We start from the raw sequence: 9,495 nt of genomic DNA, 5'->3' as shown, positions 1-9,495 counted from the left end.
TCCCCAAGCTTCTTGGATGTGGTCCTGTCTTTGCAGCTTCAGATATACCAAACTGGGCAACATCTAGCCTCACAGATCTGGCCCTATGGCCCACATTTCCCCAAAATCCTAATGGCATGGTTAAAAACTGGGGTTTCAGAGCAAAACTCAATCATTGGCAACTCAGGGTTGGAAAGAAACCTTAAAAACCTCTCCTTAAAAAGCACTAGGTACTTGTCTTACCAAAATAACTGAGTGGGGTGGATGAGAGCTCTCTGTGCTCTTCAACACCTTCATAAATGTCTTAGATGCAGTACTGGAAGGAACTCTAAGCAAGTAAACAGATGATACAAAACTGGGAGGGGCTGTTGGCTCCCTTGAAGGTGAGGAGGCCCTGCAGAGAGACAAATCAGAGGACTGGGAAATCTCAAACCACACTAAGTCCAACAAGACAAAGTGCTGGATTCTGCGCCTGGAATCCTGGATGTACAGACAGAGCAGCATCCAGAGATGCTGGAAAGCAATGCCACAGAAAGGAACTTGGCATTCTTGGTCCATGGCAAGTTGAACATGAGCCAGCAGTGCCCTGGCAGCCAGGAGGGCCAACCCTGTCCTGGGGACATCAGGCACAGCATGGCCAGCCAGGCAAGGGAGGGATTGTCCTGCTCTGCTCTGAGTTGGGGCAGCCTCACCGCCAGTGCTGGGGGCAGCTCTGGGCACCACAATGTGAGACAGACATTGAACTATTAGAGAGTGTCCAGAGGAGGGCACAAAGATGGGGAAGGGCCTTGAGGGGAAGCCGTGTGAGGAGCAGCTGAGGGCACTGGGTCTGTTCAGCCTGGAGGAGACTGAGGGGAGAGCTCAGTGCAGTTACAACTTCCTTGTAAGGGGAACAGGAGGGGCAGGCACTGATCTCTGCTCTGTGCTGACAGCGACAGGACCCAAGGAATAGCCTGAAGTTGTGTCAGGGGAGGTTTAGGTTGGATATCAGGAAAAAGGCTTTTCACCCAGAGAGGGCTGGGTACTGGAACAGTCCCCAGGGAGGTGATCACAGCACCAAGCCTGACAGAGCTTAAGATGTGCTTGGACAATACTTTTAGGCACATGGTATATCATTCTTGGGTATGGTGTTGTGCAGGGCCAAGAGTAGGACTCAATGATCTTTGTGGGTCCCTTCCAGCTCAGCATATTCTGTGATTGAAGTCCTCTACCCCTGAATTAGAAAGAATAGGTATAAGCTGAGCTTCTTTATATTCACTTCCCTTCTTGCTGCCCTAATGGCTGGATGAGAGAAGAACTACTGAGGCCCCTATCTTTGGGGTAGGAGCCAGGGCTGACCATCCTGGCCACACAGCAAGGCTTGGCTATCAGCTTCAGAGCTAAGCCAAGGAGAAATACTGATGGCTGCAGTCAGGAAACAGTGAGGCAGTATGGTCTGAAGAGGTTTCCCAAAGTTAGAGTCACTGAAGAGCAGCCACACAGAGCCTCTGTGCCCAGATCCACCATTAGCCCATCTCTAGATTTGCTTACTCAACACAAGGTGTTACAGGAGCTGGACAATAAAGATTAGCCTGGATATTTCAATGTCTAGAAGACTGGTTCTTTTTCCTGTCTTAAAGAACTCAAAAGTCTGATCTGTTTTGCAAAGAGTTAATTTCTCTGTTAAGAAAAATTAGGCATAAAAAGATATTTTCATTGTGCAGGCCCCATGTTTTTGAGATGCTTCAGTGGGCTACTGGGGAATCTCTTTAGGACAGAGTCTGGCTAAGCTGTCAGATTGACTGCTAGAGGCACAGCCGAGTTTCAAATGGACGAGCAGTGTGAGTGTGAGACACATCCCAGCAAAGGAAGATGTTTGACAAGTGAAGTGTTTTTATTTTATGATGGAGAATGAGCAGGAACATCAGACAGGTAAATCGGCCTGCCAAGCATGAGAGTTCTTGACTGACAGGCTCACCACCAGCCCTGCTTGCTCAAGAGGATCCAGCATTCATTCTACTGAAAAGCAACTGTTTAAATTGTTATTTGCTGACTTTTCATTGCTGATTATAATTGCCATATGCAGATTCAGAAGAGCAAAGGGGAGAATGGGATGTGACTCTTCTTGACCCAAACAGAAATGAAGGAAACTGGAGGAAGTGAATAAAAGCCTGCAAGTGGTCAGAATAAAAAACAATCTTAGGCAGAGAAGCAGGACTAACACTGATGTTTATCAAAATTTAGTCATTGAAATCACAAAATACCAATTTGAATATGTCAGGGATTGACTCCTACTAACATGCTCTAGCAATGCAAGCATCTTTATATTTTGAAATCTTTAAATTTTGAAAACATAGCCCTGCAATTTGAGATTATTTACTACCATGTTACTATACAAACATGTCTAATTAAGCATTTTGCTGAGTGCTATGATAAAGATGTTCAAATAAACAAACATACTAGAAGGACAGCATGAGGACATTGGATAGTGTGACATAAATTTTTTACCCACCTGAATGTGAAATGCTTTCTTTAGTCACAAGTGCCAAGGCCACTAGTGAATGTGTCCTTTCATCCCTGAATGAGTGAAGAAAAAACCTTGCAGTACATCATGTATTTTGTATGGACTATATTCAGCAAAGTGTTTAAACATGTGCTTTAGTCTATTACTATGCAGCAGTTAAGTACTTAACTTGTACTAAAATCCAGGAGAAAAGATATGCTGAATCAGACACTAGGCACAGAATATTTTAAAGGAAAACTATTTTGGCCATGCTTGCAAAAACTTTATTGGGACCATTTTGAGATCTCTGTACTTCTCAAGCTCTGGTTACTGTAAGGTGAACTGTATACAGACCAGAAGGAAAAAAAAAATAAACGTAATCCAAAATTATTAATAAAATGTCCAAAGTAAGTTTCCTAAAGAAAATGTCTCAGCTTTGAAGTCTGCTATTTGGAGAATATTCAGGGCTAAAGACAAAAGCTAAATATCTTGGCAGAAGTCTTTGATGTTCTCCCTTCCACCACTGTTATAAAGTTCACAATTCTAATCAGTAAAATTATAAGGTATTTATTTATTTGAACCTCAAGCAAGGCTTGGCACAAAACTGAGCCCTGCATGCAGCAGCAGTGAAAACAGAATAACCCCAGGGGTGAGAGCAGGGAGGATCTTTGGAAAGAAAGAAAGAAATAGGCAGGATATCCAAAATGGCAGCAGCTGGAAGCTGCTCTGAGGTGGGATGTCAGGATGAACCCCCTGGGAGATGCGATACCGCACACAGGGCAGGGGAGGAGGTCAAATGTGCAAGGCCCTGTAATTTGTCAGACGGCTAACACCATCATTACCTGTGTGTGTGTGCATGGGGCATGCTTGACAATAAATTACACTCACAAATTTCCAGGCTAAATGTCCTCTTATTGGCAGCACAGAGCACTGCACCCCTCTATTAGAAGATATTGTTTTATAATGGGCAATAAAAGTTGGCTCTCACAGTGTGAGAAAAAGAAGTTACTGCTGAAATTAGCAGCTTTATCAATAGTTTGGATTTTTCTGAATATTACATATTTTTCCTTTTTCTGACATAGCTGTGAGAAAGAGCAGAGGAAGAAGCGTGGGCTTGAAAATGGATGTAGAAGTGGAGAAGGGTTCTCAGGGTAGAGCAAGAAAGAGGAACATGGTAGAAGGAAAAGTCCCTTGTTACCACTGTTAGCCAGTGTCAGGCACACCAGCCTCAAACAGTAGGCATCTCTGGCAGAAGCCAACATCTTAGCAACATCAGTGGAAGAGAGGAGGTGACATGACACAGGAAAAGGAAAATTAGAGTCTTCCTGTTCCAAGTGGAGACAGGATCAAGCCCGTAAGGAAGGAAAACCAGCAGCCACTTCCATAAGGTGACTGCAGGGAGGAGATCTATCCCATCACCCTGCTGGGTCCAAGAGCAGTGTGTGTGATTTACCACAGTTGTATTGCCTTGGCTTTCCCACTGCCATCCCAGGCTCAGGATGAAGGCTCTCTTTTGCAGCTGACAGATGCAACTCCCAACACTTTCAGGTCTGGGAAGCAAGGAATTGCAGAAGATGCCACTTCTCCAAATTAGATACAGCCAGAAGCCTTGGCAGTGGTGCTGTCACTCCTTATCCATGCATGCTGTTGTGTTTCAGTCACAGTGAGCCTGCCCAGAGTGGGAATAGGAGAGGGTGGTGAGCACAGCAAAAATATCAACACTGTGAAATTTATATATGTTTAAATTTGCCTAGTGCTTTCCTAAGAGTCCAATACTCCTGTTTCTCTAGACCCCTCCCTTGTTGCTCCCAGAATTGCCATCTCTTTATACCCTGTTGAAAAACATCAGCTGCTGCACTGGTACCTCCTCTGATAATCAACAAGGAGAGTTGAAATTGAGATGGCAAAGAACAACAAGGTAGTGTACACTGAGAGATACCATTTGAATTACACATATGCATTGCTGGGTTCTGAATTAACTGTAACCATTTAGAAAAAACAAAGGTCTACCCAGCTTACTGAAAACTTTGCTATTTTATGCTGGTCATTGTCTCAGACTTTGTAGGGAAGAATTTTTACTATTATTTTGTTCCATTATATAAATTGAAGGCCTTTGTTCCATTCTGGTTATTTCAGATTGAAAAACAGATATGGTAAAAATAACAGGGGCTTGGGGACAGGTGACAAAGAGGATTAGAGGGATGGAAAAGCCAGTGTGTAGAAGAGATTGAGACATAGGATTTGTCACAGTTCCAGGGTTAGCTGCTCCTGTGACCTCTTTCTAGTATAGAGGCATGCCCTGCTTCTTCAGGCCCCTGTGGGAGTCTGTCTATCTGCCTGTCCTTTCCCTGCTAACAGCTCCCTGACAGCTTAGTGAACAAGTCTTTCAAGGAACTTGCTTTTTAATGTCCAGCATGCTTGGGATCTTTTGACTCCTGGGCTTGGCAAAAGAAATATATAGCTGGACTCTGGAAATAGCATCCTCCCAACTCTGGCTGTTTTGTCATGACCCCTACCATGCTAATTGCTAATCTAAAGGCACTGTGCAGCCTTCCAGCTAGTTAGTTCCCTGCTATTAAACTGAGCCAATGTTTACATAGAGTAGTGTCCACTGCCGCTCCATCACATACCTTATTCTTAGTGACTTAAAAGCAGCCCTGCATCCTCCACACTCTGGTTCAGTGATGGTGACACAGACTTGAACCTTTTTTTCCTTTTTAGAAATGGAGGTTATGTTTCTCCTTTTCCAGTCAGAGGGTTCTTCACCAGACTCCCATGACTTCTCAAATATGATGGACTGTGACTTAGCAACTTCCTCCACCAGTTCATTTATGACTCACGGATGCATCTCATCAGGTCATGGACTGAATCATGGAATCACAGAATGGGTAGGGGTTTTTTTAAGGGACCTCAAAGATCACCCAGTTTTAAACCTTCCTGCCATGGGCAAGGATGCCATTCACTAGATTGAGTTGCTCAAGGCTCTAGCTAGCCTGGTCACCCCTTACAGGGAGGAACCACAACTTCCCTGAGCAACCTGTTCAGGTGTTTCACCACCCTCTGAGTAAAGAATTTTTTTCATAACATTTTATCTTCCTTTTATCACTGATGTACTGATAGAAGCTTTTCTTGTTGCCCTTGATGTCCCTGGCCATTTTCGATTCTATCAGGGTTTTAGCTTTCCTAACCTGATACCTGGCTATTTGGACAATTTCTTCTATTCCTCTCAGGCTACCTGTCCTTGCTTCCTGCTTTGTGTTTGAGTTTGTTCAGGGGCACATATTTCATCCATGCTGAATTCCTGGCATTTTTTTCTGACTTTCTTTTTGCTGGGATGCATTGTTGTATTTACAGCAATGCATTTACAGCAATCTCTCCTGTGCTTGGAGAAGATGATTCTTGAATATCAACCAGCTCTCTTGGGCCCTTCTTCCCACCAAGGCTTTATCCCACAGTGCTCTATCAGGCAGATCCCTGAAGAGGCCAAAGTCTGTTCTCTGGAAGTCCAGGGTAATGACAGGTATTAGCAAGGGAAATTGCTCTGCTCTTCTCCGCTCAAAGCTGCATGGCTGAATGAGCATGATGAGGAGAAGCTCACCTGCGGCTCTTCTGGTTCCCAGGGAAGGTGGACAATTACTCCTGAGACACTGAGAGAAAGCTACTAGGTTAGTTTCAAGCAAACCTAGAGAGCTGAATCAACCCACCTAGCGCCTCTTATTTCCAAAGATGTTCCAAGTTAGCCTGCTGCCATTAAAGGCAGAGCAGGCACTGAAGAGTGAAGAAGTGATTGGCAATTCTTCCAATATATAAACCTTCTAGTTCTAAATGCCCTGGTCTGTGAATGTTTTTGTCCCCCTGACTTGGTGTCAGTTGGTCTCTCAACTGCCCAAGAGAAAAATCAAAGTGGCATAGGTCCATTTTTGGCTCCCAGTTGCTTACTGGGAGCCAAGCTGATGCCACTAAGGTGTGAGTGACTCTATTCCTAGGAAAGCAACTAAGAAAATATTCCAAAAAATCTCCTTGTAGGGGCAACCAACCCTTGTGAAGAGTTAATAGAGAGAGCTGTTTCTGTAAAAAATAAAGAATGAGTTGTGCCTTCAAATCTCCTCAACTATGGAAATGTAAAAATATCCTCATTTTTCATTTTTTTGTATTTATAAGCCTGTTTTGCAGAACTGCCCTTCTTTTATACAAGCGCTTACCACAGTACATACCCTTCCTTCCTTTGCTGTCATAAATTACCTTGTGGATATGCTCTGTGAAGTTACTAACTGTACTTTTGCTATTAATCTTGGCTCAACTTTTTCCAGATTTCGTCTCCTTGCCAATCCATCTTAGGCAAGAAAGACAAGAGCTTTGGTCAGGGCCCTTCTCCCCTCAAGGGAGCACCACTCTGTAAAGTGTCTCAACAATGCACCTTTTAATGATGCTCCCCTTTTGCTTTTACTGGGCTCATTGCAAGCCTTGTACTCCATTTTCCTGTAATAACTCAACTGCCACCAGGTTGGTGCTCTTGACAGTTACATGCTTTCCAAGACTTTTCTGATTTGCCCCATCTGGAGCAGGGAGATGCAAAGCGACTGCCGTGCTCTGGGGAAGCGATAAGGGCTCACCCCTTCAGTGACCTGGAGTATTTCCACTGGGGATATGATCAGCAGCAGCCAGCAGAAGAGCACATGAATTAATGCTCCCTGCAGCTCCCTGGGGTGGTGTTATTCACGCATTTCCCTGCACATCTTTCTGCAGACCTGAGCACATGTATAGCCTCTGCCATGCTTACCACCTTAACCTCTTCCTTTAGTGGACTGTATCAAAACAGAGTCAAAGAAAATCCATTCCGTATACTAGATGCTAATACAAATAAGAGAACTCTTCAGCTGAGTGAGTTCAGATGGTAAAATAATTGGTGTAACTATACTCAGGATGAATATTATGCATGCAGGAAGCAGTCAAAACATTTATGTCCTTTACCTCCAAAGCACACAGCTCTACCCAATAAGAGCATTTTTGTAGGCTCAGCCAGTGGAAAGAACTGATAAACACTTGAGTGACCCTCATGTATATTTAATCTGGTAGGCAAGGGTGATGGGTACACACACACACACACACACACACACACACACACACACACACACACACAGAGAGAGAGAGAGAGAGAAATGCATATGTACCTGCTTCTATTGCTATGTAGTACTTCTGATGTATTTTAAAATATTAGAGACTATACAAGCACCTCCCTACCTTGAATACCAGAATAGGAGGGGCAAGGAGAAGCAGCATGATAAGGCAAAGGCCATTCATGAAAATGTAGTATCTGGGATTCTGTTTCATTTTTACAGGTCAGTACCTGATTTTGGTAAAATATGTGAGGAGGCCAGTGTCCTCCCACACCCAGATGGGCTCAGGCATGCCTGCTTCAGAGATGAAGGCAACACCTGCAGGGCAGGATGGAATTCAACAGCAGCCACATCGAGGACAGAAACCATTATTTTGTTGAAAACATAATACAGCCAAGCAAAAGGTCCTTCTCTGAACAGCAGGACCCAGAAATGTGAGAATAACCCTTCCTGGGAACTTTTAGCTTCCCTTCCCTTCCCTTCCCTTCCCTTCCCTTCCCTTCCCTTCCCTTCCCTTCCCTTCCCTTCCCTTCCCTTCCCTTCCCTTCCCTTCCCTTCCCTTCCCTTCCCTTCCCTTCCCTTCCCTTCCCTTCCCTTCCCTTCCCTTCCCTTCCCTTCCCTTCCCTTCCCTTCCCTTCCCTTCCCTTCCCTTCCCTTCCCTTCCCCCCTTGTCCTCATCCTGAAAATTCCTGAATCCACAAGTTTAGCACTAGCGGTCTTTCTCTCCCTCTTTCCCTTTCTCTCCATCACTTTCTATAACAAGTAATCACCTATATTGCAGGGCATGTTACATCTGGCATGATGATGTTTTAGATACTGGTAAAGCACGCAAGACCACACAGATATTCCACCCTTTCCTGTTTCCTTAAATACGAGCTCTCAAAAAAATCTTGAAAATTAAGGTGGTGGCTGAAACTGTAAGACCACCACGGCTGACATAGAAATGCTGTGGCAGACTGAAGTTGGAGTCTCCCTTGCAAAGCCCAGGCACCACCCTCCCCTACTGCACCCTAAGAAACCATAAATGAAATACAGGAACTAAATACTTTGGACAGAACATCATTTTTGCTAGGGACACTGCTCTATGACCTTGAGAGTTTGCTGGAAGTAAAAGATTGAGCCTCTTCCTTTGGTCAGTGGAGGAATGGCCCTAGTGAGACTACCTTCACTGGCCAATTCCCTTGTCAACCCAGGATATGCAGAGAAGGGCAATAGTAGTTCCTGACTGTTTACAATGGTTACAATTCTTCCCAAGTTTGATAAACTTCAGGGGAAAATTTTCCACTAATAATAGATGAGTGCATGCAAAGCTGTAGCCTCCTAAATTAGGGGCATCCCCCTTACAAAGACTGAGTTGGCAGCTACAGACACAAAGTGTGAATTTTAGGGACTTGCATCCCAGAAAATCTAAGAAAGCTGTAGTGCACTTTGTCATGCTTGAAGAGCTTAATCCATTACAAACAGGGATCAAATTGCTGATAAGCAATATTCTTACTTAAGGGATAAAAAAAACCCCACTCTGACAAAGTAGAGTTGAAATAAATAATACATCTGCAGCTTGAACAAATTTCTTGCGGAGGCTGGTGGGTTGCTTTTCCCATCACACTGTAACCTTCCCTCTCAGTCTGAGACTATTAACTTCTGACAAGGTGTGAGGCCTGATTTAGACTGATCTGATCTGATGGAGTGACCTATTTCTATTACCCACTCCCTCTCTCCTCCTGCTGCTCACTTCTCTGATGGCCACTGGCTCACTCCCACAGCTCTGCCAGCAGCTTTTGTATTTCAGCTCTTGGAAGAGTAACCATAATGAGACCTGGACATGGTTTCTCAGCTCACAGGAATTTTTAAAGCCATTTGTCCTGTCTCACATATGTCACAGGGAGCTCTTACACAATCCCTTTTCCTTTCTTTACT

This window comes from Catharus ustulatus, chromosome 3 (assembly GCF_009819885.2).
Source record: "Catharus ustulatus isolate bCatUst1 chromosome 3, bCatUst1.pri.v2, whole genome shotgun sequence".
Classification (NCBI taxonomy): domain Eukaryota; kingdom Metazoa; phylum Chordata; class Aves; order Passeriformes; family Turdidae; genus Catharus; species Catharus ustulatus.
The sequence above is the reverse complement of the archived record's forward strand: the minus strand, read 5'-3'. Positions refer to the sequence as shown.